This window comes from Rhagoletis pomonella, unplaced genomic scaffold (genome assembly GCF_013731165.1).
Source record: "Rhagoletis pomonella isolate Grant_MI unplaced genomic scaffold, Rhpom_1.0 Rhpom_scaffold_00008, whole genome shotgun sequence".
NCBI lineage: Eukaryota > Metazoa > Arthropoda > Insecta > Diptera > Tephritidae > Rhagoletis > Rhagoletis pomonella.
In genome coordinates, this window is record NW_023458562.1 from 36,787,992 (window position 1) to 36,815,877 (window position 27,886).

At 35.1% G+C, this 27,886-nt stretch overlaps 1 protein-coding gene across 5 annotated transcripts in view; it reads right to left on the reverse strand.

Annotated features, from left to right (window-relative positions):
• LOC118744786 (putative polypeptide N-acetylgalactosaminyltransferase 9) overlaps positions 1-27,886 on the reverse strand; it is a 438,912-nt gene that overhangs the window by 24,490 nt on the left and 386,536 nt on the right. The window lies entirely within an intron of this gene.

Here is a 27,886-nt window from a genome sequence, read left to right on the forward strand (position 1 = left end):
ATTAAAAGCTCCTACTATAGAAATTGTTAAATTCAGTAGGAAATTAAGATGGTTTTCACTAAGCAATCTTTGATTACCATAGATAAAACTTATTTTTGACGAGAAGTGTTTCGGCCATCACTATTAAGGAAGAGGGCTAAAAATAGTTGTTTTTTTGTTTGTAAAAATATGTATTCATAGCTCACAGAAAATTTCTAAATAAGAAGTTCAGTCTGGCGCAATATGCAGTAAGGGTTTTATCCAGAGAATTTTCAACCGATAGCCTATAAGACCCGGTTGATAAAATTGGATAAAAGTCGCGTTTTCATTGATATACGGCGGAGGGCAAACAAATGCGGACGCTAAATTTTAATAAGTTTTGGTAAAGTAGAGCTGACAACATATTTAACAAGAACAATCTTAGGTTAAATTTAAAGCTTTGTACAGGATTTATAAAAATTCTACGAATTTCAGCCAATGCTCATCCAAATTTCAAACTATTTTCAGAATTAAAAAAATCATTCATACATTTTTGGCAATTTTTCGTACTTTCTAACCAAAGCCATGTAAGTCCGAATTTCAAACTTTGTACACAATTTAGGAAAATTCGAAAGTTCCATAAAAAATTTAAACATTTTAATCAGGATTTTTAGAAAACAAAATTTGGTATGCAGTTATGTTGCCCATAAAATGCAATTTTGAAGTAGTTTGGACTTATCCCTGATTTTTGGAAATTTTTTTGCTGGCTTTTCGAAAATACTTTGAATTGAAGAAAATACGTGACACCTCAGCAAAAAGAAAAAAATGCCAAAAATCAACGGTAAGCTACAAGCTGCTTCAAACTTGCACCTTATTATACTAAAATTTAATGGACTATTAAACTGCATACCAAAACTTTTGGAGAAACTTTGTCGATTTTTTCTAGTGCTGGATTTCTACCAGGCATTAAATGGCAAACAATTTTAATGACAAAGTTGGGTATTAAAATATATTCGTGTCATCACGTTAAAAATTAAGTTCGTTTCTAGTTGGCATTTTTTAAACGGCAAATATTTTTTGTCACATCAATGTCTAGTGGAAATTCGGCATAATCTTTGCACAAAGATTGAAATTCTTTCCTACATGGGGTTTTGTTAGATATTTAGTGAGAAAAATAGCCAAAACCGATTAAAATTTCGCGTCCCTATTTATTTTCCCGTCACTGTATGCCCGCAGGAGTGCAAAGTAGCTAAAGCTTTCAGGCACATTTTTCTCCAAGAAATCGCCGTCTTCTAACACTACCATTTCAAAGGTATTTATATTTAACCAGTTGATGTTGCAACGCATACTGCAAAGGAGTAAATATCAAAATTTTTCTTTAAAATTATTTAAATATTTCCTCCTTGGCGCTCTTCATTTGCTTTCTACCTGTCAAACTTGTCTGTACTCTTTGCCACATTTTGCATTTATACAAAATTTGCTAAATTTCTAGAAATTGTGCACTCCTCTGCCCGTCCAAATAATGCCATTAGAGCGTGTGAAAAGTGTAGGCAAAGCTAGCTGGAAACTAGGTGCCAGACAAGTGCCACTTGACCCACAATGCCTTTCTGTCTAACTGTCCACTTTGCGCGCGGCTGTGTTGCTTTGCGTGGTCGTCAGCACTTCCGTGCCGGATTTATTTGTGAGGAAACTTTAGACAAAAATGCAGAAACACAAAAAAAAAAACGTTGGCGCTACGCAGAAAAACTGCCAACCGCCATCATCAACGACGACGGAATCGTTTATTTGCGCATGAAAAAATTTAACGCTTTGAGGGAGCGCTTATTTGACTGTTTCCACTAGGGGGAAATTAAAGGAGAAAACAGAAAACATTCAACAAAAAAAAAGCATGCGGATAAGGTTGACATTTTTTTTCATGTTTGCACAAAATTTTTTCACTTTCACAATTTTTCATTTAACTATGTGTGCATTGGCTAAGTAAATGGCTCTTGTTTGTTTGACTAGCTCTTTGGCTTGGTTTGGAATTTACTTTGTCCAACTTTATATTCCGTTTTCTGGATATTTGATTTTTTCATGTGGTCGGACGGGTATGTCACTTTATTGACTGCCATTTGAAAGAGTAAGCAAATAACTTTTTCGATCACAACACTATTTTAACATTCATTTTTCAACTGCATTTTTGTATTTGCTCGAGCGAGGGTGATTCGATGCTTCTTCTGACTTCTATTTAACATGCGTACGAGCACTATTGAAAATGCAAAATAAACATGTAACGTTTCCGGTAGAGTAGAATTAGAAAACGACTAGGGAATAGAAAACGACTCAATTTCATTGATTCGCTCTAATAAAATTGCATGAAGCGCTTACATTGAAACAAAGAGTCCAAATAAAAATTTAATGCCCAATAGCCTTTAAGGAGTTTTGGATAAGCCTGTCTTTAACCCTTTGTTTATAAAATAAAACTGGAAAAATTTTTGATTGGAATCCTTTGGGACTTACGACCTCTTTATTTTGTGATTCTATTGAAAATTAAGTTAACAAGCTTATCACAGGTAACAAACTGCCACGGCAAATTACAGCAAGATTTTGCATAGTTGTATTTACATATTTTGATTCATGAGTCATTTTGGAAGAATATTTGGTTCGCGATTATAATTTTTGACTCATGAGTTCAATTTTTTGACCTACGTGTTAAATGCTTTGACTACGCCACCATCCTCGACAGAATGGTGGTTGATTGAATACTGTATCTGTGGCTATAAGGCAACGGAAATTGATCTCGACCGAGACTTTGAAATCCCTTTTCCATAAAGAAGTGACTGAGAGTCTAACCTTATTCTAAGCCAAGTTTGAGTCTGACTAACAGAGCAATTCTGACCAAGATAGTAAAAAATCTTTCGTAAGTCAAACGAAAGACAGGTGGCAAGATAGTTTGAAAGACTTTTGTTATTCTAGCAAAGAAGTCTCAGAAAAAAAGCTCCCCTCATTAAACTCTCGTGGTGAAAAGCTATTTTGAGAGAAAGCAGTTGTATATCATTTAGCTCGCGTCGCTCCAATAGTCGCATTGACCGAGTGAGCAAAGCACAGGCGGACCATTCGAGTGATCCAAGTTTGAGTCCTAGGCCACCGGATTTTTTTTCTTTCTTTTTTAAATTACCTTTTTAATGTTTAGATTTTATGGTTTTCAAGAGAAAAAAATAAAATTTTTTAATTCTATTTAATTTTATTTATTATTTTCTTTTTTATTATTTTTTTCTCTCTTAATTTAATTTTTTTTCAGTTTTTTAATGTATATTCTTTTAAAAAGATGGGATTTTTTTTTATATCATTTAATAGTTAGTAACTTATTTTCTTTTTTCTTTTTTGAACTTAATTGTTTTTGTTTTTTTTCTAGTTTAAGTTTATTTCATCTTTTGGATTTTATTGCTTATAAAAGAAAAAATATTTAAATTTTTAGAAACTAGTTTTATTTTTTCTTGTCTTTCTTAATTTTCTTTTAGATTTTAGCTTTTATTATTTTAAAAGAAATATATATTTTATTTAATTTTTCGGATCTTATTTGTTTTCTTAATAAATTCTTTTCTTAATTTTGTTTTATTTTCTTTTAATTTTTAGATTTTGTTTTAAGAATAAAGTATTTTTTGTTATTTTTAAGTGCTAATTGCTTCACTTCTGATTTAATTTTTTCCTTTTTCTTATAGAGGTAATTTTAAGATTTTTTTTTGTTAATTTCATTTTTAATATTTGTTCAACTTATTTTTGCTTTATGTAAATTTTTTTGGTAAGTTTTTTTGATTCATTAAATTTTACTGTTTTAAGACAAAGATATATACATATATATTTTTTAATTTGATTTATTTTTTTTAAACTTATTGCTAAAAGGCGAACAGCATAAAACTTAAATCTGCTCGTTAGCAGGTATTTCAATTAGTCATTCAAAAGACAGTAAAGAGCTTGCAAGAGTTGAAATTTTTTTACTTCTAAAGACTGTGAGATGAAAGCAATATTGCCAGATTTACAGTTATAACTGTAAATTACAGTTTTTTTAGACAATCAGATATCAGACAATCAGTTATTTAAATCACCTTCTAGAAGAAATTAAAGTTTTTTCGAAGTATACAGTTTGAACGAATAAATTATAATTTCTCTTTCGGTTTTTCAGTTTTTAAGATCAAAGTGGACCGTTGAAGAAGCAGAGTTTCGTCATTTGAAACAAATGGTCCTTTGCATTCCAGTCACCTCAGCAAATATGGAAAGCATATTTTTCTAAATCGTTTTGAATAAAACAAACTAGAAATTCCAGGAATCTGTGGTAATTTAAGAATTGAAGATTTACTAAATTTGAAGTGCTCGATAAAATTAACGAAAAATAATGAAACTGAATTTCGTTGAAGCAAAATGTCATTTAAATTTTCCATTTTAAAAAGTCTATTTTTGTTTAGTTAAGTATAATTTAAACGGTCTATCGTATTTTATTTTATGAAAACGAATTTTTTTATTTATGTTTAATAAAATTATAAAACCTTAATTAAAAAAAAAAACTCTTCTTTTTTGAAGGTTACAGTTTTTTTTTGTCGAAAATACAGTTATTTTAAAGAAAATTTACAGTTGTTTGAAAAAATACCCTTTAATTTCAATTAAAATTTTTTTCCAGTTTTTTTCTAACGCACTTTCTTTTGCACATCATCTGTGCAATAGTCTAACTGCCAATCGAAAAACGTTTGATTTTTTTCTTTATTTTTCAAAATAGCCTCACTTTTTATGCTCTCAGACTTTCATATTCAAGCTTGTTTACGTAAGCCGTGCAAGTTTTTCCTGTCCTGACTTTTTTGCTGCTTTCTCATTTTTTAGATTCTTAAAAAATAGTTTTTCGTTTAGTGTTTTGTTAGTTTTTTTTTACCCAAACCGTTTTGTTTACTACCTGTTACCATACTCAATCATTCCCTCACTCTTTGTATTCTCGTACCGGTGAGCCCACTCGAACATGCATTTGATTGAGTAATTTAGTTTGGTTGTATTTTTGTTTGCTTGCTAGGCAGTTTGTAAATTGCATAACGATTTTGTTGGCAAGCAGTCAGACCAGACAGGCCATCCAGTCAGTCTACTATTCATTCGCCCAGCAGCTGGCAGCACATCACTTTCCGGTGCTGTACATCCGCCATTTTGTAAGCGTTACTTCGTTTTTTTTTTTTGGCAAGGAATATTTTTCGTACGAATTTTTTAGCAGCATTTTTTTTCTAGAAATTTCTGCCACTCTTTGTGTGGCAAAGTTTTTTTTTTGTGCGTTGTATTATCTCCTGGCTGCCTGCTGGGAGTGAGGCTGCCAGCCGCCACCGCTTTGCTTCAGTTATGTGCCGTGCTTTGACTTTATCATAGTGGAAGAGTGTGTTGTAAATTTGGGTTTCCAACTAAACAGCAAACTTTATGCTCCTCCTCTGCCCAGCCCTGATGATTTTCTACATGACTGATTTCATGCCAACTATCCATCCAGTCGGCGATACTAGGAGTGGCAGTTTATGTATATCACGTGGACTTTCTGTTGCATAAAGCTGATAGACAGTTGAATGGTTGAGCGCCTGTAGATATGCTTCATACATGCATATGTATGCGGCCGTATATGAAGAACTATCGCTAGTCGCTATTCCTTATCGCCTGGCCGATTCAGTGGAGCGCACTATTTTCACTCTTTTGAATTTAAAATCAGTTTGACATTTGCATAGCAAAACCCCCTTAAATACTCCGTTATGGCCACCATATAAAGCTTAGTCGACCGAATGGGTACGTACGCTGCCATTCTGATAAGCTGTTTTTAAAGGAAGAATAGTTAAAGTAAAGCCGGCCAAAAAAAAGCATTCACTGTCCACCACCTTTTCCTCTGCTAAGGCTTTCTATCAGTCCGCCTTCGGATCAACTCTGTACAGGCTAGCTCACCCAATCCTTTACAATTCAGTTCACACTCCTCCAAATGATTTCATGCTAGTCCAGCTTCGTTTATTTCATCTAACAGCACGGTCAAATGACCCAACGGCACACATGCATAGTCTGCTAGCCCGTAGCCATCTAATGTTAGGTGTGCACTGGCGTCTGTGTGCTTAAAAAAAGCATCCAACTTGACACACGCTTGCTCTCCAACCTTCCATTGAACAATGACAGTTTGCACTCGCTCGAAAAAAATTTTGAGGCAAGCAACTTCAATGCAGAAAAAGTCAATACACATACATACATAGCCGGAAGCTTCGTAAAAAATCTCTGCATATTTATTCGAGGGCATCCGAAAAATTTTCTCGATAGCCCTACACAATTTACGATATATTGGACGGCCAATTGAGGCGTGCAAATTTCTAGCAACTACCTATTCACTCATGCTATGCTGCGTGCGTCAAATACATTACTAAATTGGAATTTTTTACGTGTTGTGAGTGAAAATGTTTCTCTACGCGTTTGCGTGCCTTTTTTTTAAGGAGCGAAGAAAAACAAAAAAAAAAAGGAAAAAATATTGCTTAAGTGATTTATGCTTTCCTTTCGAGCAATTACTCAATTTTACAGTGAAGTGCCGTGCGATTTAAGCAAAAGGATCTTAGCTTTGGCGCGAATATTTTGCACAAAATTTCTGAAGCTATTAAAATTTTTAATCTCATTCAAATATACATTTAATTTAATGTATCTATACGGTTGTAGGAGGCGGGGTTATTGGCAAGCGCTGGGGTCTCTCGTCAAAGGTAGTTATTTGCTTTTACGAAGCTACAACTAAGCAAATTTTATTATTTGGGCTATTTTTCTGGTGGAATGCACTGGACAAGGCCTCCATCGTCTAGCAGCTGGAAGCAGTGCAACGAGTTGCCTTAATTGGGATCAGTGGGGCACTTGGAAAAACTTCTACTCTGGTACTTAGATTTAGCAGGTAGAGCTGCCGCTACGCGCGCCGCAGTATGGTTAAGTGGAGTGGACTTTAAGTTCGCCGCGAGCTATGGGCACGCCAGTATTTTAAAAAGCTTCAACACGAACTGACCACTGCATGCCGCTTGCAGGTGCAAAGGGATCTTTCACCACCCACATTCCAGCGACAGAGGACTGGGAGAGTTGCAGCAACAGGAATCCGGGTCCTGTGAATATATTTAGGAACGGATCGAAGCTTAATGGTGAGGTAGGTTAAGGCGTCTTCTGCAAAAACTCTCCATACATCTGAAATTCAGGCTAAAGAGAGGATGTTTGTCTTCCTTGTCGACCACATCGAACAACTAGGCTATTAACCTTACCTGCATGCCGGGTCATAGCGAGAAACTGTATGACCGATGAGCTGGCAAAACAGCGAATCCCCTATAAACGACTCAAGGTTAGAAAAAGTCTGGGTGCTTCCCTGGTCTCATGCGGTCAACTTCTGGACAACTGCGCGTTTAGTCAGCTCAGCGTGCGCTGGGCAAAGACCTTGAAATGCAAGGTGTCTAAATCCTTCTGACCACAAATACTCCGAAGGCGGTCCAGGGAGCTCTAAAGACTAAGCAAGTTACACCTCTCGCATGCTGTAAGGCTGAATATCACCGATGACCCAGCTGCATGAAGGACGATGTGGTGGATTCATTACACTACCTGCTGTTCTGGTGCCCTGCCAGGTTCCAGCACTTCGGGTCGCATTTCTTTACATTCCTGATGAGCTTTCGGGAATGGATATCAGTCACTTAAGGAGCTTCGTGGTGATCACTGAGCGTTTTTCATATAAGAAGCCTTAGGTGTCATCGTCTTATGCCTTCCCCTCTGTTTCTACCCTGCTCCTCACCTTTCCAGCTTGGCAAGATATAGATGGTGGCACGACTGATCATTCACCAAACGCGCTATCGCGCTGACATATTCTAAATGAGCAGACATATTCTAAATAAGTCGCTATCGAAAGCTGAAACATTCTAAATAAGCAGGCATCCAGTCGGATTTGAGATCCGGCGCTCAGATATATATACCAGATAATTGTAAGGCAGAGGAATTCGCCACTACTGCAACGCCCTTTTCTCTCACCGCTCTTATCCCACAGATGGACAAAAGAACCGATACATGTGGTAGTACGTCAAATCCGGACCAAGACTGGACTAGACTGGACGAAGATACATAGGTCTAGCGTCATCATTCAGTTCACGAAAGGTTCGTGCAATCATCAGTGATCATTGCCTGATGGGAATGAACGCCGAAAGAATGGAATTTCCAAACAAATGACTTCTGTCGAAGCTGCCGAGACGCAGAGGCAATCGAAAGACTCGTTTACTTTCCCTTCCTATGTCCCGGATTGATGTGGTTTAGATTATGTTATTTTCAGAAACACTTTTTCGACTATCTTGCAGATTTAGGTTCGTCAAAATTTTGATATCTTCAATTATCTATACTAATTATATAAAGAGAAGTCCCTCTTTTTTGTAACAGGTAATCTCGCGAACGGCTGGTCCGATTTTCATGAAATTTTGTATACAAATAGCTTTCGGTAACCACCATGTTTTAGGCTAAAAAAATTTACTTTTTTCCGAGAAGTGGATCAGGGACCGATCTATTCCAAAAAATCGCATTTATGGTCCGATTTGCTTAAAATTCGGTACGGAAGTAGTTTTTTAGCAGATATTAGGATATATGGTCCATTTTTTCCGAGAAGTGGAAAAGGGACTGATCTATTCGAAAAAATCGTATTTACGGTCCGATTTGCTTAAAATTCGGTACGTAGGTAGCTTTTTAACATATATTAGCATATATGATCCATTTTGTCCGAGAAGTGGACCAGGGACCGATCTGTTCGAAGAAATCGTATTATGGTCCTGCCGCACGTGTCCCAAGGATGGTTTTAGGCTGAAAAAATCTATATGTAATGGGGCGTGGCACTTCCCATACAAACCGAATTTCTCATGCTACATATCTCTGAAAGTGTGCATTGGTAGAGTTTTGGAAATTGGTATGGAGATATACGAAATCAATCGCATACCCTTAGAGAAAAATTCTAGCTATTGTAAAAAGGGGTGTGACATCTCCCATAGAAACCGAATTTTTCAAACTGCTTATCTCTGGAAATTTTTTGGTAGAGTTCTAGAGTTTTGTATGGAGATGTACGAAATAAATCGCATACTCTTGGAGAAAAATTGGAACTATTGGAAAAGGGGGTGTGGCATCTTCCATACAAACCGATTTTTTCATACTGCCTATCTTTGGAAGTGTTCATGGTAGAGTGCTGGCACTTGGTATGGAGATATATGAAATCAATCGCATACTCATGCAGAAAGAGGGCAGCTGTTGAAAAGGGGGGGCGTGGCACCTCCCATATAAATCCAATTTTTATTCTGCATATATCTGAAAGTATTCATGGTATAGTACTGGAACTTCGTATGGAGATATGTACAGTATATTTTGCTTTGCTGCCTTTATGCTTAAGTGCACATTTAAGATACCTACCCTAAAATGCGCATTAGTGGCATTATTTTTAACATTTATAAGGAAACTCCTCCGATATATGCATTCAACATACCTGCACATTGGCGATACCTGCCTTAAAAACTGTGCAACTATTATCAATTATCAAAGAAAGTATTACGTTTACCTGCACTGGCCCTACAATTATCTAATTTTACAAGCTTTTATTTATTTTGCTCATCTCGCAAAACAACGAAAATTGGTATCAATTAATATATAGTTATATAGATAATTAGATACCATTCGGTAAAATTTTCGCTTGCAGTAATTTCTACGTGGTAAGTGCTTCTCCACTATTTGGTTTCATAGGGATTCGGATACCTTCCTCATTGAAGTAGTAAAGAAAATTCGCTTAAGTGCTTTTTTCGGTTAAGTGCACAAGTTTTTCGTGCAAAGAAAGATGGGCAGCTAAGCAAAATATACTGTATATAGTTGAAATCAAGCCCATACTCATGGAGAAAATTTGGGCTATTTGAAAAGGGGTGTGAGGCCGACAAACCTACCGACCTTTAGCTATCTTTGAATGAATATTTTTATTCTTCTGTAGGTGTGTTTGTGAGTGAAATCCTCCTAAATGGTTGTACGGATTTTAACGAAACTTTTTGTGTATTTGAGTGGGTCTCGGGATGGTTTAGTTTCACAATTTAATCCGACAGTTGGCGCTGTAGTTGAGTTATTACTAAAAATCTTATTTATGATCCGGTTTGGCTAATGTTTTAAATATGTATGCAATACTATTGCAAAAACGTGCTGCCAAGTGGTGCTGAAGTCGAGCTAATACTAAAAATAGCCAAGTGAGAAGAGGGGCCGTGAAGGTCAGATTAAATCGACCTGTTGCACCATTGAGTATATCGAACTCTCCTGCGCCAATTGCAGCCCAATGGATGTGATTTTCCAATATTATTATGCGTTCAAACTTTTAAGGTATTTCGTCTGAAATAAGTATATGTATGTATATTGCATTTCTGTAGAACAATGATTCGCACCCATTTTGAAATTGCCACCTACTATACTGTAAAACTTCTGGGACATTCACTATAGAACCGGGTCATTGTTGCCGCCAGGGAGTGAAGAGGAAAAAATTTATTTCGCTTTGCGAATAACCGTGCTATGAAATGCCGCACAACTGGAGAATTTCAAGAACTTCTTCACGGATATAACACTTTCCTTAGGTTATTTAAAGCGGCAAATTACCACCAAACCATAATCTTAGCAGACAAATGTGCCAATGAAAATCATAAACGTGAATTGTTGGTGAAAATGTTGGACCAAAAATTTTCAATAAAATATATAAAAATTTTGGGCGGGTTCGCCGGGTCTGCTAGTTTTTAAATAAAACTAATTTGTTCTATGTGTTTCTAAGAGCATGCAAGACACATAATGTTGGATACACTTCGAGATGGTCTCTTCTGGCCTAGACCGATTTCAGCCATTTTAAATTAGGCATTTCAATGGCATCTCATTCTTCATGAGAAGCGCGAACTCAGCTGGCAAATCAGGTTTAGATAACAATTCAGGATAAAATTCAAAGAAGCGGAGGAGCTTTTTATTTAAATATGTTTAAGAAATTACTAAATAGTTGAATTCGGTCCACAAGTTTATTTTCTTTTTGCTCTCGCGTTGAAAGCATTCTCTGCGAAGGTATGCAACGAGATTGCTTTCTTCTTTACTTATTTTCATTACTTCTTATTCTCTCTTTTTCGTTTAACGTCGCCTGACATTTATGCAAATTACGTGTCGTTGCAACTTTCTGCGGGGCAAAGCAAAGTTTATTGTGAATTTTTGATAACTTCATTTCGGTGCATAAATGTTGAAAGGGAAGACAATCAAGGTGGATGGACATGACGTGCATAAGAGGGAGAGCCCTCTCATTTGTGACTGAACTATTGAGAGCTGAAAATGGCAAAGAGAGATGAAGTGCACGTATAAAAGTGAAAATAAGAATTGGTGACATTTTTATTTTTAATTTTTTGTAAGGAGTTTCGAAGGTGAAATTATTTCAAAAGAGAAGTGAAAAAAAAAATCGATTAAAGTGGTGGTATGAGGTATAAGTATGTATATAAAGCATTTACAAATTTTTAAAGAGCTATTTCGCGACAAGGTTAGCAAAGGCCTTAAGGTTAAAGGATTTCCATAAAAAAAAAAAAAAAAAAAATATAGAGATTTACATGATCTCAAAAATTGTGAGCTTTTGTGCTTTAAAAAGCTTAGACGACTGCAAAAATTATAAACGCTTTGATTTGAATGATTTTTCTACAAATCTACACTATTGCTGAGAAACTTTTCTCCAGATGCGCCAACTAAAAAACAGTATTTGAGGAAATTAAAAAAAAATTAACTGCAGTTTTTTGTGATATTTACTGTGTAGAGCGCTAAAATAAGCTTATGGATTTCCATTTTTTTCCAAAGCTTTTTTACCTCAGGAGTATTGATAGTATTCCTAACTAGGCGTGATTGGATTAATAGCGAAACTTGGCGCCTGTTAAGCTTTAAAAGCGGCTGTTTATAGAGGGGATTATTTTATAGGGCTTTAAACTGACATCATAAAAGATCAGTTGAGATTTAAACAGTGCTAAGCTTTCACATTCGATATTAAAGCTTTAATCAATGGTTATGGAGCTTTCGCATATTTTTTTGAATGCACAACTAAGCTTAACAAGTTGATTTGTAGACATCCAATTTTTCAATGCAAAATAAGGTTGCCAACAATAGCGAGGCTAAAATAGGCATTACATTTATACTTCTCCTACTGAATTCTCAACTGTGCAAAAGCTCTAAAAAAGTGATAGTGAGATAGATAAAAGATTTTATTACGGTACCCCAAAATTAACTATGCGACTCACCAGAAGGAGTGAATTGCTAATGAGTAAATTTTTGAATTTTTCTTACTTCCTTTTCGCACTAACTACAATAAAGCAGATGTGCATTGAGTTCAAGCGCGCGGTCGGTTTCAACTTTTATTGCATGCTTGCAATTTTTACGCTACTTAAACGCAAGCAAAAAGTGCAAGAGCAAGGAAACGAAAATGAGAATTTGAAAAGTCAGTTGAGGTGACACATTTGTGCTACAAATCAGCCACACCTTTTAACAGCCGCATATTGGCATAAATTCGTTTATCTTCGTACCCTCCCCCTACCATGCCCTGGGTCGCTACGTAAGCGCCTTAACGTGCAACTTTCTTGCCATATTGCAGCTGCCAAATTTGTTCACAAGGAGACGCGCGCGACCTGCTGCAATATTGGCAAGCAAAATGACTTTCTTCTTCAATTTCATTCTGCCACCACTTCTTCTCCACACTCGCTTCAATGCAGCAGACATTGTGCTTTCCTGCACGAACGCCACAGTTTCATTTTCGTTTGCTTTTCCAGCCACATTTTCATTGTTGAACCTTTTTATTATAAAGCTGAGTATGTTTGTAGGTGGAATAGTTTTACATAAGTACACGAGTGAATAGTTTTTCGTTTATGTATATGCCATGTGTCTGTGCTCCTTGTTTGCCCGCCCAACGCCAACATCCTTGCCTGGCATAATAATGTTCTCTACGTTTGCTTCGCTGGCGCTCTGCATGATACACAATATCTTCCTTTGCAGGGCATCTTCCCCTATCACTTGTTCCACCTCGAGTTTCTCCAGTTTCTTTCTGCCTTTGCGCAAGTATTTTTTCACTGTCTACTTACATACTTTCTTTACTGCTTCAACGTGCCTTTAGATCTGCTGTGCATACATTTCACTACTTCAGCCTTGAGTATTAAATGGAATGTCCTTGAAGGTGATGCTAAAAGCTTTTTTAATGGGTGAGTCATTCATTTTGGAATGGGAAATATTTTAAGATCAAACTTTATGCCGTGTTTTGGCGAAAAATAAAAACGTAATGCAACAATGCAGAAGCTTTTGAAAAACAGATATCTTAACTATCGAAAGTTGTCAAAATTTTTGTCTCAGTATGTGAGACATACTTTTTTTTGATATGTTTAGTATACGATGCTAACAAATTCACAATAACTTTAAAAAGCTTTTAAAAGCTCTCGGTATTCAAAAGCTTACAAACAGAAGCTCGGGCGCACTGGTAATAATTTATGTAAAATTTTCACTGGGAAACATAGAAAAGCATAAGAGGAGCTTTTTGAAAGCTTTGGAAAACTGTTCAGGATTTTTTAATACATTAAACCACTTCATTGGCATATATACTTACCAAGCTTTTTAAGATTTCTGTAAATTGTATACAGGGCTGGCATGGCATGAAAGCTCTCACTGATCAACACTGATTTGAAAGTTCGTTGAATACTTCTTAATGAATTTTTCGTTTTTCATAGTGAGCTTTTATATATGTCCTTTTACGTTCGACAATACTTTAAGTTTAATTTATGTGTCATTAATAGTTGAAAGATTGTTTTCTATTAAAGCTTTTTAAGGTCTTAGTACTCAATAATCCATTTCCGGCCTTTAAAAACTTTAATGACCGATTTTTCTAGTCCATTTTAAAATTTATCTGTTTAAAAAAATAGTTTAAAGTGAAGATAAAATATAAATAAAGCTCTTTGAAAAAATTCTGGTAAACAAAAATTAAAAAAAAAAAGTTGTAAACAGACGCGTACAGAGTAAAAGCTCTCTTAATCATCACAGGTGTGCATACATAGAGCTTACGTGATGAGCTTTTTAAGGTTTCCGTACACTTCGTTTACACCAGCAGTGACCACTGAGAGCTTTTACTTCGTGCGCCTCCACATTACATGTATAAAAACAACGTTTTGCATCCTTATAATGCAGTCGATTGCAAAACATATACCGCTTGAAAAATTGTTTTAATATTTTATGGATGCTAATTCTCTATAGAAAGCTTTAGAAAAGTTTCCCCGCAGAATATGTTTTAGACGTGACTGGTCTAGGTATTAAAATTTGTAAACAGAACAGAAACTTCGAGTAAGCTTTTGTGCTTAAAGTTAAGGTATAGTTTTATTGGCATAGGCAAAAATTCCACACTTTAATTAAAGTTGATGATGTGTCAGCCAAGAAGGTGGATTTTTTTTTGCAAGTCAGGAGTAAAGTCAGACAAAGGTCACCATCAAATTTTCTTCCCTAGTTCCTTAACAACTTTTTTCTATTCAATTGCCATTAATTTTGTATCGAATGCTGTTTAGTTTTTGCTGGCTGCCAAAAATGTTATTGCTTTTCGATTTTGGGAAAATAAATAATTAAGTAAAAGACTTAAGTACTTGGAAAGAATATTAGAACGTCGTCATCGGTGGAAGTTTACCAACTAAGACATGCAGAAAATGTACTCTCTAACATTACGCTAAAAATGGTAATTTGACTGAAACAAGAATTTCGGGATGGTAACTGTGGTTATCACATCATTTGCGTTCACAGCATATTTCTAGGCGCTTTAACATTGACAGCGGTAGATCTTGTATCGTTACGCAATTTATTTGGCGATGCTCTTTGTCATACTTCCGACTACCCGTAGGATGGATTTTTCTTTCACTACTCCCTTTCCCGCTCTCACATCCTTCGTGTACATTTTTTTACATTTCGTATTCCTTGCTCATTTCATTATTTGCTATATTTCCCTCCCACTCCTTCCATGTTGACAAACAAAATACGTGACTTTCATGTCAATAGCGGAGGCGTAAACGAATGAATATGCCGCGGCATATGTATGTACATATGAGGCAATTTGAACGTAGGTATTTGTTATGCTGTGCAGCAGTGGCGGCACTCAAATAGTGACTATGTAATTTAGCAACTTTTCTAAGCATACTTTAGGGGTAATTTCAAAAATCATTAAGAAACCACTTAATGCAAATTGTGAGCTTATTCATAAAAAACTGTTCAGCATCATGGCATATTAGCATTTTGAAGCTTGACAGATGAGCGTACATTTTTTTTAAGTTTATCGTCTGCGACCCTGAAAGTAGGCAAACTGAGTAGTATTCAAATTGTATGGCGGTTAATGTGCGACCATTTAATTTAGTAGATTTTGCATAAAGCACCAACATTAAAGATGGAACAATGATATATGTACGTATGCGTGTCAGGTGCTGAGCGAGGTAGAATTGGAGCTTTCTGGTCTGCTTGTGGTTAGATGTTTTTTGCATATTTTAAGGCGCTTGATGAGTCAGTGCTTGTGAAAAATGAAGCATAAAACAGTTGGAGATTTTTTGCGCGTGCGTTTTATTAGTGGTTTTAGCATAATTTTAGTAGATTGTGAAACGCGTTTTTTTGGAGATTTTTGTTATAAAAGGAATTTTTAAAGCAACCAAAGTACATATTTATTTATGAACTAAAATTTTTTGTGGCATCGTTGCGTGTGTGGTCTTAGTTTAAATTTCCATCCTAAATTTTTTTAAATACTTACAACTGCTAAAGGAAGCATCCCTTCAGTTTTTTACAATATGTATTCAAACTATTTTTCATGAAAAATTTTTTCGTTCACTTTTTATGAAAATTTAGTTCATTCTATGATATAAGTCATTTAAATATTAGTTCTAAATTTCGTCTGAAATTTATAAAAACTCTATACAAAGTATGTTCGAGTTTTTTTATGTGGAAAAAATGCACCAAACCGTAAAAAATTATCAAAAATTAAAAATGTTTATTCAGTTAAATTGATAAGATAATGTAAGTAATAACCTTTGAAGAAAGTATGTAGAATCGAGTTTTAAGATTATAATAAACTTTCCAGGATTCGAAAATATATTAACCACATGCATAAAAAATAAAGTTTGTTTCGTATATCGAAAATTTATTTGAAAAGCGCACATCATAAAGCTCTTCAAATCTATTTATTTTTTTATGGCTAAAGCCATAAGAGTTTTGTGAGGGGTAACAACACAAAAATACTTTTACGTACGCCGGGTATTTGCTAGTTTTATTAATAAAACGTAACTATAGATATAACGAAGCATTGGTTTAAGCTCTTCAACTTTGTTATATCGAGGTTTCACTGTATAAGGGTGCGAATACTTAGTTCCTCATCCGCTAGGTGACGCACTGACATACATAAGTAATTCAAAAAATCGTATTGATTGTGCGACTTAAATAGTTCATACTTAAAATTTTTATTAGATTTAGGGAAAGGAATAATTGTGTGTTGGTAGAACGAAAAATGACACTGAAGATGGCACAATGCCGAAACCGGTTTGTCTGCAAACCAAACTTGACAAGGGATGACGGAAATTCGTTCCAAAATAAAAGGAATATTTATAAAGAGAATAGAAACCATTGCTGAAATCGGCGACAAGATATCCTGCTATTTGAAGTTTACATAAAATAAGCTCTTTAAATATTCTGTAAATATATGTATTTATTCTGAGGTTCGGGGTTCCATCCCTATTCCGAACAGCATCCAAAAGTTTTTTCTAATAGCGGTCGCCTGTCGGCAGACAAAGGCATTTCACTGAGATGGTATATTTGCCATGAAATAGCTGTTAATAGCTGCTAAAATGCTGTCTAAATGCATCGAAAATCCATAGGTTCTCTCATTTCGTATATTTACATCAAGTTACATGCCCCAAATTGGAAGAGAAGCTCGTCCAAATACCTAGTAATTCATATATAAGGAAGAGCCAATTGTTTATTTTATGATGAAAATTGCAGCTCATCATTCCAAATTGATTGAAACAATTTATTTTGCATCTTATCCGTCTTAGCTCTTTCACTCAATTCACTACATGTATATGCACATACATACATACAAGCGCAATGGTCAGATTGTCCTTCTCCTGTGCAAAATACCCTATGTTAAAATTAAAATTGTTTTCATTCACGAAAAGAGCAGGATTTATGTTCAAGCAATTGCAATGTTTAAATGCGTGGTAACACATTAGGGTGTTCTACGTGCTAAATAAAAATTGCTAGAAGAATTTCAAAACAAAAAAAATTATTATTTGTTTTTTTTTTTTAATCGCAAAAATTCACATAATTTAGACTTTGACCACCTATATAACTCAGTCGGTTTATTTATTTATATAAATAAAATAATACCTAAAATTTAACAAATTTCAAGTAATTTTTTTTTTTAATTTTGCGATTAACCCTCTAGTAGGCAGAACCGCCTCCAGACGGTCGTTAACTAAACACCTTTTTAGTGCACTTATAATAATTTTTTTCTATATTCGTAAGGCACGATCTTTAGACAAAAATCGTACCCTTACGGCGAAGTAAATTTTAATCCGTTATGTCAATCCGTTTTATTTTAATCGGCAGTTGAATTACAGATTTTGAAAACACGGTTAAAATTAATTATTTCTTGCTATTTAGTAATTTCGTAATTAAAGAAATTTTTTCTTTTGAAAAATTTTTTGATATAAAAAAATTCGGTGGATTTCGTTGTTAAAAGCACCGTATTTTGATATAAGTTTTATAATGATGTCACCATTCGAAATGGAGAAAATTGCTTTCGAACACAGACCGTCTACAGACCGGCTTGCCGACATATAAAACCCCAGTTTTGCATTTTTGACCGTCTGCAGACGGCATTGCCGGTACGTGTGTAAGAGAAAGCTAAAAATATGTGTAAGTATATCGGTGAGCCCGTCTCCAGGCGGTCTTGGTTTTTTCCTCCTGTAGGAAAAAGTTACTGTCACAGATCGAAATGGACATCAGTTTTGGATTTCTCGTGCTAAAATCACCCATTCCTGAAATTTTCAACTCATAAAAAAATTGGCCTACTAGAGGGTTAAACAAACTTAGAATTTTTTTCAAACCCTGGCAGCGTCCCTCAAAAATTTGTTTAGCATTTTGAAATTTTCGTTGGACGTGGAGCAAAATAAAATGAATATTTTAAGGACCGCTCTAATGTACATATATATGTATATCCAGAGAAATGCAAACTTGTATTTGCATCCGGCAAACACACTTAAACAGCAAATGGCAGTAAAATGAGCTCTTATGTATGCTCATATGTGAACATGTTTTTATATATATTATTTGTATATATATACGTACGTATGCTTATATTTTTCTTTGTTTGAACATGCACCTACATAGGTATGAAAAGAATATGCGATTTCAATGCTAGCAACTGGAAACGGAGCAGATTTTAGTAACAGTGAATGGGGGAAAAAAGAAAATCAACGTAGGATCGACAAGCAAAGTAAGTTTGCAGAAGTAAAACCAATTTAGGAGCGAAAGCGAGAGTAAAAACAAATGAAAACTAAGGATACAGTAAATAAAAAATGTTTAGTTAAGCATTAGCAAGAAACAAGTGAATTGTAAATAAATATTTTTCCTAAGCTCACCCAAAATTATTACTATTCATAAAGAACAGATTTTAAAAAATCAAGGGATAGCCACTAGACTAAACTTTATAAAGTTTATTATAAGAAAAAAAAAACTAAAATTAAAAGATATCTCTAAAAATTACAACAAGAAAAAAAATTAAATTTGTTTATATTTTTTTTCAACAAAGAAGCTTAAAAATTTGAGATATACAAATTAAAATCTATGATATGCAAATTTTTAATATTCTTTTAAACTTATGTTTTACCCGAGCAGCTGTAAGATTTCCAGCAACAAAATTTTAATATTTAAATTGAAAAAATAAATTTTTTTTAATTCCATTAAAAATAAAAACTATCCTAAAATATTAAAAAAAAAAATGTAAAAATGTATTTCAAAAATTAAGACACATACATTTATTGTTTTTAATATTTGTCCTTTTTTACCAATATTTTTAGTAATAGCCAGGGAGTACAATCGGAAATGTTTTTTTATTAATCTTTCGGCAAAGCAAACTTGAAACCCAAATTTAAATACAAGGTAAAACAAAAAATTTTACTCCAACTAAACTCCAAATTCTCTTTTTATATATTTTCAAGACAAATCGTATACTCTATGTATGTAGTACATATATTTTATATTTTTTGCCTTTGTTTTCTTTTGGCAATATTTTTAGATATACCGAGTGATTACAATCGCAAAAATTTTTAATAACTTTTCGGCCAAACAGCCTTGAAAATTATTTAACAATTGTATTTTCTCCACTACCAAATTTTCATCTGAATACGGTGTGGTGCGTCATTACGTTGTGGTGGTAATTTCACTTTAATTTTCTTCGCACTCTTTTTACTTGTTTCTTTTTGCCGAGCATTTTTCTCTGTGCCCGCCAACAGCCGCAGCAGTTGTGGGTAATTAATTTTTTCCGACAGGCGCAAGGCAAATAAAGGGTTCGAAGGATGCAAATTAAATTGAAATTAAAAATGGAAGAGGAACACGAGAAATTCAAACAAAAAATGGGCCTAAATTGGATGTTAAATGTTTATAAAGGACGAAAATGGAGGAAGTTGAAAATTATGAGGCTATAGAAATTAAAATACATTCTTAAGCAAATAACCTTATACAAAGTATAATAAAATCTTAATAAATTATTTAAAGAGGCTTTTTTAAAGCATAAGTTGGCTTGGTAGCTATTGCTTTCTGCGCTCTTAAAAATTACATTTACTTTGAAGATACTTCACACCGCATTTGTTAACGGAGTTGCTGAGAAAATTCAAATATCCTATGCCAAATTTCTATATTGAATCTGATATGATATTAAATATTCACGACAAAAACCGGTTTCTCGTACAGTAGTGCTGTAAATTTTATACCATAATTCTTTATTGCTCTTCTTCTATTAATTCTTCTATTCCTAAAAAAAAGTCATAAGGTAGAGCTCTGAATTTGTCGGACAGATTTCCGAACAATCAATTCCTTTTAATAAGTACATTAGGGCGGTCCATAAAACATCAAATTAACTTTTTTTCAGTCTCACCAATCACAATCGGTAATACCACGCTCACAGATATCACATATAATTGTGGTCCCGATTGCAGACGCTTAAGCCGTCATACCCAAAATCGATACTACCATAGTCGAAGATATCTCACATGAATTTTGGTCCCGATTGGAGTCGGTTAAAGCGTATCGCAAAAGTGTCAAAGGTTAGATGCCTCCACGGATTCAAAAATTAACATTTGTATTTCACTTAATGCCCGAAATCGATCGACATATACATTTTGGTCCCGATTGGAGTCGCTAAAGGCGTGTCCCGTAGGGGTCAAAGTTTGGATTACCCTATGAAGACGTCATAACCGACTCCAATCGGGACGAAAATTGTTATCTTCGACTATAAAAATTAATTTAAATTTTTTGAGTCTCCATAGAGCAATCTGAACTTAACCGTCTTAAATCGGGACCAAAATTTATATGTGATATCTTCGACTATAGTAGCATCGACGTGGGGGTTGAGGCTTTAGAAATTTGTTGTGAAAATTTGCTTCCTACATTTAAGCACCACCCTTAAGTACATATTCTGTTTTTATGGAAACCAGATAATTTTATAGAACTAACTACCTTTCCAGAAATAATGAGCGAGCCACCTTAGTAGATATAATACGATTTTAATAAGTCACAATTTTTACACAAATTAAGATGGGAAAATAGGTCGCCAAAATGGCCGATAGTCTCAGTTACTAGTGGCTTTTCGTAATCTAATATACATAATGGCTTATGTATTGTATTTTTGTCAGTTAAATAAATAAATAAATTTCGCCTCAAAATATGCAACGTAAGATGCTGAATGAGTTGCGGACTTACATTTTACTTTGATCGCCTCGTTAGCCCATGCGTTTACATATGTGTGCACTTCTCAAATGGCTTGTGAAATATTGTGCTGAAATTTCTAACAAAATTCCACCTTACAGCATTGAAACAATTTCAATTTTTGAAGTAAATAAATGCATATTGATGTTACGTCTGGTAACTCCAGTGAACCATCTGGCTTTAGTCAACTTATCAGATAATAAAACGTCTTCCTCGTTGGCGCTGGCCTATTAAAAAACGTAATATTCAGATAGGGTCTGCAATTCACTTCCGAGATAATTTCAACCAAAGCCCGTTTGAATTCAAATAGAATTTGGTTGAAGTTTACAAGGAATTGAATTGAAGAACCTGCCTGATTATCAGGTAGTGAATAGTAGGCTTATACTCCCATCCTCATTCCTTACTCTTATATATCACGGTCTCATATTAGGGAGCTATCAACTTCCACTAAGGCGAACAAAAGGACTTTAGTTTTTATTTTTTTTTTTACATAGAAGGTCTGAAATTAAGTCCGCCATCAAAAGACTGCTTTCTGCATAATCTGATGCTTTTAGTGCCGTTTTCTTAACTAGGTTTTCAAATTGATCTGCCCTTCACAAATTTTTCAAACCAAAATTTGTGTTTCGAAGGTAGATAAGTTGTACTGTGTTATTAGGGGAAATTTCTTGGAATGCCAAACCTGGTCGGATATAAATCTGTGCTAGCGCATACACTATATTTCTTTCTTGGAAGCAAACTTCTTTAATGTTTTCTTCAAAAACTAACAATACCTGAAGCTGCAAGTTTTTCACCAGAAAAAACTTCACAAAACCATCATCCAACTCAACCAAAACCATTAAAGTGCAACAAATTTGAAGTTTTGTACTTAAAGAGCAGTTTTTTTTTGTGACCGCATTTCCATGAAAGAAGAAATGTTCCACTAAAACGACTTTCAAGTGCACTCCCTCCTAACCATTTACTTCTCCATTTCTCAAAAGTGCACCCTCACCCACTCAGCACAAAAGCCCTGTAATTAGCCACGAAGTTTGTGTAGAAAAAAATCCTTTCAAGTCGAAACCCATTTTACTTTTAGCTATTCATTGAAAAGGCAGCCATTTAAAATGGTCTATTTTTATTATGGCGCACATAAAACCACAGAAATGCATACAGAGATTGCAGGCAAAACTGGTGGCAGTGTTGGTAGGAAGGTATGTACTTAGGTGAGCCACTAAAAATGCCGCGAGTTTATAAAATATAAAGTGAAATGGAAAAACTTGAACTACATACAAATCAAAGGCGCCCAACTCCTGCCGCTGCTTTTGCGGCCAAATGGGAATTTTAACCCAAATTTTTATGCTACTACCAATCAGCAATTGCACTTTGATATTTCATTAAGAGAGGAGCTCGCTTATTAAAGCGAACGTGCATGCAAACATATAAGCGTGCGTAGGGAATAAAAGCGATATCCTTGAAAATTGTAAAAGGATATTCGAACATTTCCAATTTGAACATAATAAAATTTTATTAAGAAAATTTCAAACCCTCGAAAAAGAGAGTTTCCAACGAGATGAGTAAATAAAAGTACACGAAAATGGGTTGAATAGTGAATTGAATTGCTGAGGAGGAGCCAGCAAAGATGTTAAGCAAATTGCCTTCGAAAGCTGGAAAATTGTATTTGTTGAAAGTTTCGATGGTTGAAATGTGGGCGCTTGGTGGTGTGAGGGTTGGGTTATACATGCACATGTAGTATGTATGTATGTATGTATGTATGTATATTGTTATCTTGGGAGGTCATTACCCCTTATGCGTCCTGATTACGTATGCCAAATGCGTAGTTTTAAGGACTGCTTATCGATTTCATAGTAACAACGGAATGCGGTTTATTTTGCCTTTTTCAAGAGTTCCTACTAGCTACGGCAATAATTGGTAATCGTTGCGTGCTGATAGCTTGCATTATGTGGGGAATATAAAATGTAAGAGAATCGCAAAAGAGGATGGTAAATGGAAAGCATAATATTTGGAGAAGATAGTTGCAAATTTTAATAGTCACGAAGTGAAAGCTCCTGAGTTGTTGAATGGAAGGAACATTTTCAGGTAAAAATTCTGGGTTGGAAAAGAAGTTACAAAAACTACAGACGGCTGAAATAATTCCTTTTTAAGGCAATAATGATCACTTAACTCAATGTAAATTTTAACAAGCCTTAAATTGACCAAAAACGTAGTGAAAAAAGAACAAATGAAGTAAGTAGTTTCGCATGAGTTCCTATTGGACAGTGTACCGTCAAAACTTCTGTCAGCATGGAAAGTGGTCGCTTGGTTTGCTTTATAAGCTACTTTGGCCACCAACATTTCACCACCGACCAGCAAGCCTAAGCTCGAGGTTAACATAAAGCAGACAGAAAGGGCTTCCTCCCTTCCATCAACTGCTTGGAGAGATGTGTGTAGAGAAGGATCCATCTGGAGACAGCATCGGTACGCAAATATCAGTTTTCACAGTTGTAAAGTACTAGCAGGCCTCGTTTGCGCGAGGCTTCGTCACGCGCTGAATGTGTTAAGATATTAAATAAGATGCGATTAACAACTAAACAGGTTGCAACCCTTCTAAAAAACTAACATATAATTGCGCATATCGAGGCAAAGCCTTTTCATATGACACCTCATTTCTGTAATCTAATGAACAGCCCAAATTTTTTTAATTTTCGCACAGGTTGCAACCTTCTTTTAAGAGTAAAACCTTACTGTCAATCGGAAGGTCAAGTCTTTTCAATTGAAACCTCATTGAAAAACAACAACAAAACAAGTAATTGAAAAACAACAAAGAATGCCCTCGCGTATTATACATACATAATTTTTAAATAGGCGGCAACCCCACTAAAACAAAAAATAAAAACTAACTGCACATGCAGAGAGCGTGTCTTTTTACTTGGTACCTCAGTTTTTCGTCCTACAAACATTGAAGATCTTATAATTTTTAAAAAGTGGCAACCCTACTCATAAAGTATTTAATATATTACTGAACATCTCAATGCCGAGCCCTTTTATTTGACATTTCATTTCTTGTAATCCAACGAACAGTGCGGATCTAATAGTTTTTTAGACAGGTGGCAACCCTACTGGAATTTAAAGTACTAAAGATAATATTCCTATTGATACAGATTATACTTTAAAAATCTAGTATAAATCCGTGCAATAGTTTTTGGGATTAGCCTGGTCAAAATATCTCGACTTTCCTTTTTACTATGTATAGAAGATAGTAATTTTTAAATAGGTGGCAGCCCTATTCAAAGCATTAAAGCTTTTGTACATGCGAAGGCCAGGATCTTTCATTTGGTATCTCATTTTGTAATCCAACGAACGGCGATAATCTTTTAACTTTTTAGAGGTGGCAGCCCTAGTTAGAAAAATATTACATTATTGCACATGTAGAGTTGTTCCCGTACTTTTTGTTGTTACTCACTTTTTACTCTCACTTTAGAGCATGATTCAATAATACAAGGTTCGATAAACTGACATTTGTCTCTCTCGCACCGCTCCCTTAGCAGCGGCACCGTGTTGCTTCTTTGCAAATTCACTTGGAAAAAGTGTAGCTTTGGTGTGAAACAAAAGAATAAGCTTTTGTGCAATAAGTTTATTTGTATATGCATATGAAGCACATTTAACTGTTTAAAACATAAATTGTTTTTAAATTGGATGTTTACATAAATCTCATAGTAGTTTTATTTTAATTCTGAGTCCTTTTGCAGTTTTTATACAGCTAAATAGCACAAATTGCGTAATTCATATATATATTAATATTTTGTTCAATATTTTGTTTAAAATGCCAGATTTCCTGCAAATACATTAGAATTTACAAAAGGGATTTCACTACTAATTGTCTACTTTGCGTACTTTTCTACTACCATTTTCACACCAAGGCATTTCATCCTTCTCCTTTCTCCGTCCTTCGCAAATGAAACCTTTTGTAAAGGAGGGTCAAACCGCGGCTGTCAATAATTATCTAACCTTGTATTGTTGAATCATGACTTTCTTCATGATTCTTCACGAAAAGTATTGGATCAGAGCTACTATGTATAGATTAAAGGGGAACTCAGTGATCCGTAGGCTGATGGCGGAGCGAGCTGCAGTTGCCTTGCCTGCTGTTTATTTTGTTTTTGCGTTTGTGGCGGAATTGTCTAAATCTGTAAAAGAGTGTGTGTAGAAATGCGAACAAAATATCGCAATTTGCCATTGTTAGCCGTGAGAAGAATAAAAAAAATCAAATCACCTGTTATATTACCACCACCTTGTATGAATTCGCCTTGGTTTAAATTTTTGATTTCGTTTCCTAGTTTTTTAATTTTTTTCTTAAATTCGAATACATTCATCCTTTTTTGAGTTTAAGACAATTCTTAATAATTTCAATAATGCTAATGCATTCATACGATAACTTTTTCGGCTTAATTGCAGTTATGGTACGAATTATATTCGCAGTAGGTATTCGGAAATCTACTTTATTTTTGTGAATTTTTCCTTTAATTATTTTTAAGCTTTTTTTTATATAGTGCTGGTTGTCTGCTATGTGTTGATAAAATGCACTTGTAAATATGCAAACAAAAGCTTTTAAGGCTTATGAAAACGAAAAATTATTTTTAAAATATTTGTAGAAATCCCCCTAAATGCTGGCAAATATTGAAATTGATTGTATTGTATTTCCCATATTGACTGCTTGTCTGTTATATTTGGCCGAAGCATACAGCCAACATGTAATAATTGGCATCTATGCATGCCTATGTATATGTACATATTATATCGTCGTTTAAAGTGCAAAACCGCATATCGTGATTCTGAAAAAGCACGTAACTGACATTTTCTGCCAAAAATTGGATTTGCTCACACAAGCTCTTGGCTCAATCCCTATACCTTCGTCCTAATATACCAGCCAGGAATGCGATTGCTTTAGAAAAAAGAGAACCATTTTGAAATTTGAGTGTTTTTACTCTCTAGAAAATAAATTTATGCAACCTCACGTACGCGGTTTCGCATTTTGTTGATACGCGGTTTTGTACATTAAACAACGATATGTACATGGTTGTTAGCTCATATGCATATACATACATATATTTTTATATGACAAGAAACAACATTGGGGAAACAACAACTCAAATGACAAATAATTCAAAACGAAAACAATAAGCGTATGCAAATATTATGCCGGTGGTCAAGTATGTAGGTGCACATATGTACATATCGTCGTTTAAAGTGCAAAACCGCGTATCAACAAAATGCAAAACCGCGTATGTGAAGTTGTAGAAATTATTTTCTAGAGCGTTAAAACACTCATATTTCAAAATGGTTCTCTTTTGTATAAAGCAATCGCATTCCTGGCTAGTATATTCCAGGACAAATGGATAAGGATTGAGCCAAGAGCTTGTGTGAGCAAATCCAATTTTTGGCAGCCAATGTCAGTTACGCGGTTTTGCAGAATGACGATAAGCGGTTTTGTACTTTAAACGACAATATGTATGTATGTATGTACATACCAACTTTTGCTTATTTATGTCATGGAAAACAAAAACTATAAGTACAAATTGGGAAAAGATTTTAATAAACATTTTTGTTGAGTTGTGATATTCACGCTTGTATACATGCCAGGGTGACCAGACGTGATTTATCTGATTTCAGGGTCGAACTAAAGTGTCTGGTTTTTCTTTTCCAGCATAATGTCCTGTTTCTAGATCGGCTAGTCCTTCATTCGTTGTCGTCAAGCTAAACTAAAGGGAGAATCGGGAAGCATGCAGCTTTGAGAGGGTTTGTCCATAGGGACAGAGGCGTTAGTTGAGTGGGGGTTTGTGGACATGCGAAGAGATGCCTCGAGTCGTGCCCGCATGCCAGGCACTCATTGGGCACATCTGCATCTAATCTGTTCAGGTACGAATTTAAAACGCGGCAGTAGCCAGAGCGAAGTTGGGCTATTGTGGTCCGAGTCTCCCAAAACGGCATTCACAGCTCGGGGGTCTATGTAACCTGTCTCCTGCCTGTCGATATTCTATTAGGTCCAGAGGTTGCTTTTTGAACCTCTGGCCTTCTTAAGTCAGTTTGCATAAGTACCTTCTGACGTACCTTGCCGAGGGCTTCGCTGCAAGCCAGTGTTTGTTCGGGTGCTCACGTCGGTGACCCCCTACTAAAATTTGCTTCCAGAACATTGTGTTATGCTCCTTAATCGGAAGCATTTGAGCGTCGTCTTGTAGGTGATGCTGTGCGACATCAGAAGGCATCTGGTCGCTGTCCGGACTGAAGTGTTCTGGCAAGTCTGTAGCTTCGTCCACTGCGTCCTGCTAGTACCACACAGGCGCTGCATAGTTTATAAACGGCAGGCCAATTGCCTTGTATGTTGCCAGCAACGTTTTTTTTCTTTGCGCCAGGTGCTGCCGGCTAGTGACTTGAAGGCCTTGTTGCGGCTCTGCACTTCATTGATAATTGCGGCTGTATGCGCCGAGAAGGGAAGCAAACTGTCGAAGGTGACTCCGAGGATTTTCGGGTTATTCACCGCCGAAATTGGTTCGCCATCGACGTTACTGGAGTTGCCGAGGATTTTGTAGGGGAAGGGTTAGGCTCCTTGCAATGCAAAAGCGAGAAAGTTCGAAGAGGTAACCGTTTATTTTCGAGCACAAGTCCTCAATTCTATTCCCAGACGCCATTATCTAGCATTCGTCAGCATAAAAGACAATCGCGAATCCATCCGATTTTTCCTTCGACTCATCTGGTCACGCTATGCATATGAATGTTCCATAATTTCCATAATTTTATTTTATTTTATTCAGCTAAATTTTATTTTAATTTAATTTATTTTACTTTAAAGTTGTTTTATTTTAACTTATCTTATTTTGTTTTGTTTTTTTTTTTTATATTTTATTTTATTTTATTTTATTTTATTTTATTTTATTTTATTTTA